Here is a 12,501-nt window from a genome sequence, read left to right on the forward strand (position 1 = left end):
ATCACTAATAATAGCAGTAGTTCTCAAACCTTTTGGTCTCAAAAGGTTTACACTCTTAAAAATTATTAAGGACCACCAAAGAGCTTTTGCTTATGTAGGTTATGTCTATTAATATTTACCATATTAGAAATTAAAATGTCTTAGTATTATTATGAAAACAATTTTGACTTTATGACCCCTGAAAGAGTCTTGAGTCCCCAGACCACACTTTGAAAACTACTAAATTACAGAAACACAAAATAAAGCAACTCCAAGGTTCTACCTCACAGCCACCATACTGGCAAAGTTGACAGAAAAAAGTGAAAAGGGTCTCTATAGGCCAACAGGCACACTGCTGCACTATTGGTAGACCTGTGAATTGGTATAGTCATCCTGTAAAGTAATACAGAACTGTGCTCTAAAACTTAATAAATAGTGCATACCCTTTAACCCAATAATACAACTTCTAGGCCCATACCCCAAGAACATCAAAGAAAGAGAGAAAGGTCCTATAGGTAACAAAATATAGCAGCTTTTTATGGTGGAAAGAAGCTGGAAATTAAGGGGGTTTCCAGTGATTGGAGAATAGCTGAACAAATTATGGTATATAATTTGTGTATATATATAGATATATATAGATATCTATAATATATATGTATATAATTAGCAATAATATATGGTATAGATGGTAATGGAATACTGTTGTACCATAAGAAATCTGGGAAGACTTGTATGGACTGATGCAGAGTGAATCAAGCAGATCCAGAAGAACAATTCATACTTTAACATCACTACTGTAAAAATGAACAGTTTTGAAAGACTTAATAACTATTTAACACAATGATCAATTATGAAGCCAGAGGATCAACAACGAAGAATTCTACCTACTTCCCAACTGAAAGGTGATGGACTAATATGTTGAATAAGACACACATTTTGGACATGGATAATATAGGAATTTGTTTAGTGGTCTATGCTTATTTGTTACAAAGGTTCTCTTTTTCTTTTTTCCAGTAGGAAGGAGGTGGGAGCGAGGAAAAAAATACTTGATACTAGAAAAAAAAAGAAAATTAAAAGAATTCATAAAATATTTTAAATTAAAAAAAGCAGATTTAATGCAAGAATAACCTCATTTTGTTTGTTTTGCTTTTTGGTGAGGCAATTGGGGTTAAGTGACTTGCCCAAGGTCACACAGCTAGTAAGTATCAAGTGTCTGACACCAGATTTGAACTTAGGTCCTTCTGACTCCAGGGCGGGTGCTCTATCTACTGCACCACCTACCTGCCCCTGGAGGTGATCTTGAAGGCTATGCCAATGAAACATAATCTCTGAAAGGTCCTAACAAGTTAAAAATGCTTTGAGTACCAGCTTAGTGAATATGTTCATCATCTAAGGACACATTTAGCTAAATTCAAAGATGCTCATTATCAGGATAACTACGGAGTAATTCAATTTTCATCTTCAGCAACTGTCAAGGAAGAACTTATAACCAATGAAATCACAGATTACTGAAGTACTGGATATAAAGGCATATATAGTATCCTTATCAAATCTGCAAATGACATCAGGCTAGGAAGAACTGCTAATACACTGCAAGAAAGAATCAGGATTCGCCCCCCCCCCAAAATTAAATTAACAGGATAAGGTGTTGGGGCTAAACTAATAAAATGAAGTAGATTTTTTTAAAAAAAGAAGTAGAAATAAATTCTTACACCTAAGTTCAAAAAATCAGCTTTTCAATTACAAGATAGAGAAGGCATCGCTAGATAGCAATTCATCTGATAATGATACAAAGGTTGTATGGATCTACAAGTTCCATATAGTCAACAGTATAATATGGCAGCCAAAAAAACCTCCTCTGAGCTTTTTGAGAAGCATGGTAACTAAGACTTGGGAGGTGACACGCCTGCAGTATTCTGTTCTGATGACACAACATTCAGATTATTCCCTTCAGTTCTGGGAGGTACATTTTGGGGAGGACATCAAGAAGCTGCAGACTGTCCCCAGAAGGGTGATCAAGCTGTTCAAGGATCATGAGATCATGCTAAGAACTAGAGATGTCTGGCCTCAAAAAGAGAAGATTTAAGGGAGATGTGATATCTGTCTTGAAGTATTTGAAGGGCCATTCCATGAAAGATTAGACTTGTTCTGCTTTGTCCCAGAAAGCAGAGCTAGTAACAATGGATGGAAGTTATAGAGAGACACATGCTGATTTTAAGGAGAAATTTTAATAAGAACTTTCCCAAAGTGAAATGACCTGACTTAGAAAGTAATAATAACTGATATTTACATAGTACTTTAAAATTCTAACCTCACAACCATTTCAGGCAGCTACTACAGGCATTATCCTCATTTTACAGATGAGGAAACAGGTTCAGAGAGATTGCCTATGATCACACAGCTAATAACGGTCAGAAATTAGATTCTTAACCCTTGCCTTCCTCATTTCAAGGCCAGCACTTTAACCATTATGACACACTGCCTCTCCAAGTAGTAGGTTCTTCCTCACTGAAGTTCTCCAAGTAAAGACTGGAAAACCCTTGCTTGGGCAAGAGAAAATCCTTATTAAAGTATGATCAAACGGGGCGGCTAGGTGGCGAAGTGGATAGACCCACCAGCCTTGGAGTCAGGAGGACCTAAGTTCCAATGCAGCCTCAGACACTAGCTGTGTGACCCTGGGCAATTCACTTAACCCCGACTGCATTAAAAAAAATATATGACTAAATGAAAGGTTCTCTGAGGTCCTTTCCAACTCCGAAGGTCTGGAATTCCAATACTCTAGGTTCAAGGGCCTGGGAACTATTTAGTAAGCCCATGTGACTGTGAGTACAACACCTTTCTAAGTCTCAGTTTCCTTCTTTGTAAAACTGGGGGAGGGGCAGGGCACAGTGGTAAATTAGACAAGATGATTTCAAAGGTTTCCTTCCAGCTCTAAATCTTAACCATCCTATGACTCCACAAGTCTGAGTGAAAAAGCAACAAAAATGAATAAGGCCAGTCCCATCTCTCTGGCCCAGCCCACTGGCTCTCTTTTCCCATGTGTCCTGCCTCACATGAAAAACAAGGCATTTGACATAAGTATGAATTCTAGGCATCCTCCTTCTCCCCACCAAGTAAGCATATCGCATTTCCTATCTGTGCGCTGGGTACATTCAGGCTCCGGTTCCTCCTAGCAGTGCCGGGGAAAAAACAATCAGCAACAGGGACGCCTCGTCCTATGAATTCTGCTAGTGGGAGTAGTTTTGCCCCAAGATCAAACTCAGAAGTGGAGGGCAGAGTGCGTGAGAAGGGGCCTTGCAACTTTTTAAATCACAAGATGGACTTTCTGGGACCTAATCGGAGCTTACGCACTCCCCACAATGCACCTTTTCGGAGTACTCCCTCACCAGTAGCCCGCAGCGTAGCGGGCTCAGTTGGGGCCGTACTCACGCGCCTGGCCACAATCCAGGCCAGAGCCCAGTCCTGCCCCGCCCAGTGCCACTCCCGCGCCTTCAGCACAGCTGCGCAACATCCAGGAAGGGGCGGGCGAGAAGCGACTCTCACCTGCTTCTGCTGCGGGGCGATTCCCAGGAAAATCTTGATCTCCCAGCAGAGGGAGGGCTAGGGCTTCTGGTCCTGAATGGACCCTAGCCTGTCGGTGCTGCAAATATCTGCTGGGCAGCCGGGCCTTGAGCACCTTCTAGTTAACAAAGGCATGGTTACATCAACTCCCTGCACCTCCTGCCTCCTGCCCATGGAGGTTCGCCCATCTGCTCACCAATCTCGTCCACGGAACTGGGGAATGAGTGTCAGTGATCATAAGAGTTAGAGCTGGACACCACCTTCGAGATCACCCAGCGGCTGAGTCCCATCACCATTTGTCTGGGTCCCAGCCAAATCCTCTCTTTTTGCATATGAAGGAAATGTAGGCCCAGACTAGGGGTTTATCAGAGGTATAGTAAGATCATCTAGTTCTTCCCACCGCCTCACTCTGACGCCCCCAGTCTACTGAAGAATAAACTGACCCCCAGAAAGAGGGAGGGCTCACGCATGGAGTGACTATTAGCACTTTTCCCCACGAGGGGTTCCAGTCTCAGATCTACTAACTTATTGTCTGGGTGATGGCTCTCCGGGCCTCAATTTTCCCAAATGTAAAATGAGGAGGGGTTGGTTTAGCAAATCTTGAAAGCTGTTTGCCACAGCAACATGGACAGAGCTAGACATATACAATCTGTAGACCTGTTTCCACCTTGGAAAAATCACTCTCCCTTTGTTTCACTTTCTCTTTTCTCTAGGGTAGGGACTCAACCTTTTTGTATGTGTGTCATGGACCACCTCTTTGGCAGTCTGGTGATGTCTATGAACCCTTTCTCATAATAAGGGAGTTTTAAAATCATAATTGAATGAAATGCTAAATTCTAGTTCGAGGTTCTTAAAAATTAAGATGGGGGTGGGGGGAAGAGAAGAAGGGGGAGAAAATTTAAAACTCAAAATTTTATGGAAGTGAATGTTGGAAACTAAAAATAAATTAATTATTAAAAAAACAACAAAAATTAAATGGGCAAGGGAAAGAAAACTTTAAAAAAAATAAAGATGTAATTTTTCTTCCTCACCAAGTTCACAGGCAGGGTCCACCTCCTTCTCCAGATTAAGAACCCCACTGCTCTATGGCTCTTCCAGTTCTAAATCTTATACTCATTTGAGAGGTGTATACCTGTTTTAGAGACAAATTCAGAACTTTTTCTTTACTTGTAAAATTAGGGTTTGGAATAGGTTTATATTTAAAGCTGGACAGGATCTTAGAGATCATTTAATCTGGGAGTTCTTAGTCAGTCAATAAACATTGATTAAGGGGGAAGCTAGGTGGCAAAGTGAATAGAGCACTGGCCCTGGAGTCAGGAGGACCTGAGTTAAAACGTGGCCTCAGACAGATGAAACTCACTAGCTGTGTGACCTTGGGCAAGTCACTTAACCCCAATTACCTGGCAAAAAACAACAACAAAAAAAACCCATTTATTAAGTACCTATTATATGCAGGTACTGTGCTAAGCTCTGGACTTTCTTCCCCCTTTCCTCCTCCCCTGCCTTTTGAAGTATGGGCAACTCCTTTTTAATATCCATATGTGTATATCTATTATGCTGAGTCATGGTGCAAATTTTGTGTAGGCTAAATGAAAATAAAAATGACAATGCTTGGTATACATATGAATTCGTAGACCCTTGCAATAATTCTGCAGTCCCCCAAGGATCTTCTGCTAATGGATTGGGAATCATATAGTCCAAGATCCTCATTTTACAGATGAGGAAACTGAGGCCAACAAAGGGACAGGGACTTGCCCAAAGTCATATGGGTACTAAGTAACAGAGCCCAGATATGAACCCAAGTCTTCTGCCTCCAAAGCCAGTGCTCTTTCCACTATGCTTACAGATTTAGGAGGAAAGAATTTAACCTATAATTACACAGGGACCTTTTCCAAGGTCTTAAATGCCACTCAGAAGAAAGCAAGGTCATAGTAATTCTAGCTCACTTTGATATCGGTGCTTTACAGTCTACAATAAAAATAATAGCTGGCATTTAATCCTGAAATTCTTCATGGAATTACAGGATTGAGGGTTGAAAGGGACCACCATGGCCATCTGGCAAAACCCATATACAAAAGGAATTCCTACCTTAACAAATCCAAGATCTTCTTGAAGCCCTCCAAGGAGAAGGAGCCCACCACCTCTTATATCAGGCCATTTTACTTGTAAATAGCTCCAATTACAGGAAGGCTTTTCTGATATCAAGCCTAAACTTTCCTCTTTTGGATTTCTACCCATCATTCTTGGTTCTGCCCTGTGGAGCTAAATCAGAACAAATCTAATCCCTGTACCACATGAAGACATCTATGATATCTTCTTGTCTTCAAGCTAAATGTCTCCAGTTCCTTCAACAGATCATCATATGGACTTAACACCTTCCACTATCCTGATTGTCCTTCTTTGGACACTCACCAGTTTGTCAATATCCTTAAATTGTGGTGTCCAGAACAGAACATAATACTCAGATAAGGTCTGATGAGGGCAGGGTACAGTAGGACTATCACCTCCCAATTCCTGGAAGTTCTCCTCTTTTTTACACAAGCCCAGAACGAATTAACTTTTCAGCCATATTCCACTGCTGATTCATATTGAATTTATGGCCCATTCATACTGAATTAATTCATATTGAATTAATACCCCCAGATATTTTTTCAGAACAACTGCTATATCATCCTATGCCTCCCCATTTTACACTTCTAAAGTTAATTTTTTTTGTACCCAGTTGCAATCTTTACATTTACTCCTTTTGACTTTCGTCTTATTAGATTCAGCCCAATGCTCTAGTTGTCATTATCCTTTTGGATTCCTACTCTGTCCTAGCTATTCTTCCCAGCTTTGTGTCATCTGCAGATGTAGCAACCATGCCATCTATGGTTTTATCCAAGTCATTAATTAAAATGTCAAACAGCACAGGACTAAGCAGAGATTGCTGGGGCACTTCACTGGAGACTTTCTGCCATTGAACCATTATTACTCAATCTTTGAGTCCAGCCATCCAATCAGTTCTGAATCTATGTGATTATATTATCATCTAATCCATATTTCTCTATCTTCTCCATGAGAAGAATATGAGATACTCTGCCACAAACTTTCTTGAGATCTAAGCAAATTATACACAATTTTCCCTTAAGTTACTATGTTAGTAATCCTGCCAAAAAGAAAGAAAGAAAGAGAAAGAGAGAAAGGAAGGAAGGAAAGAAGGAAGAAAGAAAAGAAAAGAAGTAAGCTTAGCCTGGCATGACCTGTTTTTTGGTGAAGCCATCCTGGCTCTTTGGAATTACCACTTCCCTTTCCAGATGTTGAACAACTGTCTCTTTAAGGATCTGCTGTAGAATTTTCACAGGTATCAAAGGCAAGCTCATTTGGCCTACAGTTCAAAACTGTTTTCTTCCCTTTCTTGAAATTCAGGGCAACATTTGCCCTTTCCCAGTCTTATGGTACCTCTTCTATTTTCTATAATCCTTCAGACATCACAGGCTCAGCAGTCCCAAATGCCAGTTCTTTCAGGACCCAAGGATCTGGGCCAAGTGATTTGAATTTATCAATGGCAGATATGTGTCCTCGTACTATTTCCTACTCTCTGTTAGTCATTGCTATTCAGTCATATCCAGTGTAAAGGTTATCCTACTTTCAGAGAACACAGAAACAATGTAAGGATTGAGCATCTCTGCCTCCTCTCAAGTGTCAGTTATCATCATGCCCTCCACCTTAAGCCAAAGTCCTAACCTTTCTTTGATTCTCACTTTTCTCTCAATGTAAGTTTAAAACTCGTTGTTGTCCTTAGTTTCTCTCAGCAGCCTCACCTCATTCTGAGCTCCAGCAGCCTTGACACTGTCTTTACAGGACTATGCCATACTCTTGTGTTCATTGTTATCTGACCTTGCTTCTACCTTCTGTACATTTCTTTTAAAAATCGAAATTGATGCATGAGTTCCCTGAGCCTCTGTATCCATCATCAATGAACCTATGATCTCATCATTAGGAGTACTCCCTCCATAAGTACAGAACAAACCCATCTACTCTTTCTTACTTGATCTTTGCAATTCTGGTCTACCTCCTCCCATAGTTTCTCCAAATATCAGCTGATCATACTAGGTGCCTTCCTCCACAGGCAGCTAGATGGCATAGTGGCACAGTGGATTGAGGGCTGGGCCTGGGGTCAAGAAGACCTGAGTTCAAATTTGACTTCAGACCCTTACTAGCTGTGTGACCTTGGACAAGTCATTTAAGTGCTGTCTGCCTCAGTTTCCTCAACTGTAAAATGGGGATAGTAGTACCCATCTTACGGGATTTTGGGGGAGGATTAGGTAACATTCATAAAAAGTACTTAGCATAGTGCCTGGCACATAGGCACTACATAAATGCTTATTCCCTTCTCCTCTAGATCTTTTTATGTTTTGAAGATACCCATAGAGCACTCAGTCTTGACCATCTATTATCTCATTCATGCCACATACTTTACCCACACCTCTTTTTCTGATAGTCCATTTTCTTGTCATCATCCCTTACACCACTTCTTGGGCATAAATGATATCCTAAAGCTTATTTGTGTCTGCTACTCATCTCTCTATTGCCCTTTGGGTCATCAGAAGTTTTGATTTCTCATAGGTTGTGATTTTCCAAGATTCACAACCATAGAGCATCACCAGGAGAGCATTTGGGCTGAGAAAGATGAATCTTTGCACCAGGAAACATCTTGAGAGCAATAGAAAACATTACATATTCTTCTAGCCATTTGCTTCCTTCAACAATTCTTTGCCCATTTCATTGTCCATCTTCAGGAAATATTCAAAATAGTTGTACTGATTGCTAACTCAATGAACTGATCATCCATTTACATATCATAATATGGTAACAGGCATGTTTTATCCATTTAGTTTTTCTTGTATGGATTATTAGTCTGATGTCTTTTGAATTATCCTTTGAATAATCCTTTTGAATAATCTTTAAGGAGTCCCTGTTACATTTTGATGCATGATACAGTCAGTACAATGTCATCTGAAAACAAGAGCACTTTAGATGGAAGCATATTGTTTTTCACTTTCATTATTTTCCTGCTTTTTTTTTTACAATATGGCTAATATAGAAATGTTTTGCATGTCTTCACATGTATAATGGGCATCATGTTGCTTGCCTTCTTAATATGCAGGGAAGGGGTTTGAGAGAAAGCAAGATTTGGGGACACAAAATAAAAAAGAATGTTTTTAAAAAGTAAATGTAAAATCCTGCAAAAATAAAACAAAATGAAACAGAAGCACTTGAAATTATTAGTAATGCCTCCTCCATGTGTAGTTCATACCCCATAATAGTAGTGAACAACTTTGGCATATATACCTCTCTCCCTATTTTATACCTTGCTTCACGTTAATAATCAGGTCATTGCAGGGCAGCTAGATGGTGCCGTGGATAGAGTATCAGCCTTGAATTCAGGAGGACTTGAGCTCAAATCTGGTCTCAGACACTTGACACTCACTAGCTGTATAACCCTGGGCAAGTCACTTAACTTCATTGCCTAGCCAAAAATAATAATAATAATAATCAGGTCCTTGAGGGTTATCTCTATGGTCACATTTATCAAGGAATCCTGTATGGTTTTGTTGCCTTTTTTTTTTTTTTTTTGGTGAGGCAATCAGGGTTAAGTGATTTGCCCAGGGTCACACAGCTATTAAGTGTCAAGAGTCTGGGGTCACATTTGAACTCAGGTCTTCCTGACTCTAGGACCAGTGCTCTATCCACTGCACCACCTAGCTGTCCCTCCTGAATGGTTTTAACTTACATATAAATCACTCTTTGTCATGGAGATATTTATGTAATACCTTAAACACATTATCTTATTTTAATTTTACAAGATCTCTGTGAGATTGGTGCTGCAAATTTTAGACCCATTTTATGGATGAGGAAACTGAAGCTCAGAATGCTTGCTCAAGGATTAACAAGTTGTTGTTTTTCAGTCATGTCTGATTCTCCATGACCCCAGTTAGTATTTTCTTGGCAGAGATACTGCAGTGGTTTGTTGTTTCCTTCTCCAGCTCATTTTACAGATGAGAAAACTGAGGCAAACAGGGTTAAGTGACTTGCCCAGGGTCACACAGCTAGTAAGTGTCTGAAGCCAGTTTTGAACTAAGGAAAATGAGTCTTTCTGATTTTAGATAGAGTAGCACTCTATCCACTTTGCCACCTAGTTTCCCTCCAACAGTCTACTCACTCAGCACTCTATTCTTTCCATTACACTATGCCTCTGTTGTTTCACCAACCCTGTAAGGTAGATAGGGGAAGAAATGTCTTTATCTTCATTTTTACCAAGGAGGAAACTAAGCCTCAGAAAGACTGAATAACTTGCCCACTAATGGTCAGATCTAGTACTCAAACCCAGGTCTCTACTTCTCAGAACCATGGACAGAGCCTTGCATGTATTAGATACACAGTTGACTTTTCCTGTATTGAATTGGATATGCCTTTTTTTTTTTTTTTTTTTGGTGCCTAGTACTGTATTTGAGAGCTGGAAGGGTCTTGGAGACCTTATGCTTAGAGAAATGAATTGACCTGGTTAAGGTCAAACAAGAAATAAATAGCAGAGCTGGCATTTGAACCCAATTGCTCAAATTCTAAATATACTGCTTTTCTCACAAAATTATGTGATGCTCACTCTCTCAATATTTTCCCTAAATGTTTTTCTTCTTCCTTCTTTCCTCTTCTGTGATCCTCAGATGAACTGGTTTCTTCTGAGGCAGACCTACCCTGTCTCCTTTCCTGAGCAAGAATTATCTTTTCCCTGCATACTGCCTTGTTCTTCCTAGGTACTTAATCTGTGTTCCTTACCACTTCCTCCTCATTTTGCCTGAAATCCTTCTTCCTCCCCATCTCCCCCAGGAGATTTCTCTTGATACCTTCTCATTGTTTTAATGTGAGAATTCCCTCCAACCGCCTGGGTCACTGGGGACTCTAACTTGAGGAAGTGAGTCCTTTCTAAAGGACCAGAAGTACCCCCTTTCCAACCAATTGAGCCCCTGAAAGATATGGAAGCTAAGTCTTCACCCAGGATCCTTGAAGCATGGATGCTAAAGGCCACTGTAAATTCAAGGAAGAAAGGGATGAACTTTGTATCCCCTTCACTTCCCAACTCAGTGCTCTGTATACAATAGATATTTTAAAAGTGTTAACCAAACTAATGAAGATGACTTCTCACTCTTAGGAGACCAATACTTGGCCTAGTTAATGAGAATAACTCACACATATATCTTGATTTAAGGTATGATCTTCTCCAGATCCCTGTGAAGTAAGCACTACTGTCTTAAAGATGAAAAAACAGGTGTTAAGTGACTTACCTAAGGTCAATCAACTAGTGGCTGTTAGAAGCAGGGTTTGAACCCAAGTCTTTCCTGACTCCCACAGTCTAGCCCAAAATTGTACCCAGAATGGCCTTTCCCCCCCCACATGAACCCCACCCCCTCAAGCACATCAAGCCTTTGAAATCTTTCCCTTCCACTTAACTTAGCTTCAACCACCTCTATAGAATCGTCCCTGATACCCCTTGCCCCACCTTCCCATGTTTGAAATAATCTCTCCTTCCTCAAATCTCTCACAGAACTAGCCTTGGACCTCTTGGACTATTGAGCATAATGTAATTTGTATCACAATTAATTGTATATGCCTTATCTATTCTATTTCCATTAGCAGGCTCAGTGAGAGAAGAGAAAGTGTCTTTCCATTATACCACCATATTACCTCTCAGAGAATGGTTAGCTATTCTTTAAGGCCTATAGAGTCTCACCCTGAGCCAGTGCCAGTCAGCTAACCTATAAATGCTTGGATCAATCGATTCTTCAGAAAAGAATGGAAACTTGTTAAGAAGGGCATGTTTATATAGCACTTTAGAGGCTACTAATGAAAATAGAACAGATAAGATTTACACAATAAATTGTGATACAAACTACACTATGCTAAATGCAAATAAAAGATCCAAGCATAGCTCTGTAAGAGATTTGAGGAAGGAGAGATCATTTCCAACAAGGAAGGGTGGGGCAGGGGTGATCAGGGAAGGTTCTATGGAGAGGGAAGGGAAGGGTTTCAAAGCTTTGATTGCTTAGGGGAGTGTTTGCCAGGGAGGTTTTAAGACATTCTGGGCACAAGGAAAGGCAGAAAGATAGGAAAGGGCAGGGCAAGGATCAGGGGTGGTGGTAAATGATACTTTTTGTTTTTATTTGAATATACAGTACATGAGATAAGGCTAGAAAGAGAAACTAGGACAGATGATGAAAGACTTCAAATGCCAGGTTAAGACTTTCTCATTTTGCTCGCATTTATTAGCAGAATCCCAGAAAGAGCTCTCTAAAGGAGAATTACTCAGGTAAAAAGAAGGTGTCATAGAGCCTGAGGAAAGTGGATGGGGCCAAAGGATAGGAGACAGAATGGAAAGGAAAAATGAGGATCTCGAAGGACCCTCTGGTCCTTCTGAAATTCACAGCAATATTGATGAGGTCCAGATTCTGAAAGTAACAACATGTCATGGGAATAGCAGAAGAGAGAGGACGTGCTAGAGATGCAGCCCACTGCGGGAGGAGGAGGGGGTATATGGGAAGAAGAACTGGAAAAAAATGAGGGAAGGGAAATGAATCAAAATAGGTGTGTCTTATATTAATCTGAAACTGAGGTGTATTTCTAAGGATTTGCTGAATGAGCATGTATCTGGTAGTGGACTGGAGATAAATTATCCATTTAAAGCACCCCCAAAATGCTTTTTCTGCTAAAAAGCTGGTGAGGCTGAAATGAAATCTCTCCTTCCCTCTTGGCAGTCAGTAGTGTATGCTGGGAAAGAGGTAACATGGCCACTGCTGGTGGGGAGGAGGAGGAGGAGGAGAAGGAGGAGGAGGGGAGCGGGGGACTGCAGCAGTTGCCGCAGCAACCCAGGCAGGCAGCCAAGGAAATAGGGGAGGCAGAGGAGAAGAAGAGCATGGTGTGAGC

The sequence above is a fragment of the Vombatus ursinus genome, unplaced genomic scaffold, assembly GCF_900497805.2.
Source record: "Vombatus ursinus unplaced genomic scaffold, bare-nosed wombat genome assembly UNPS02014786.1, whole genome shotgun sequence".
NCBI lineage: Eukaryota > Metazoa > Chordata > Mammalia > Diprotodontia > Vombatidae > Vombatus > Vombatus ursinus.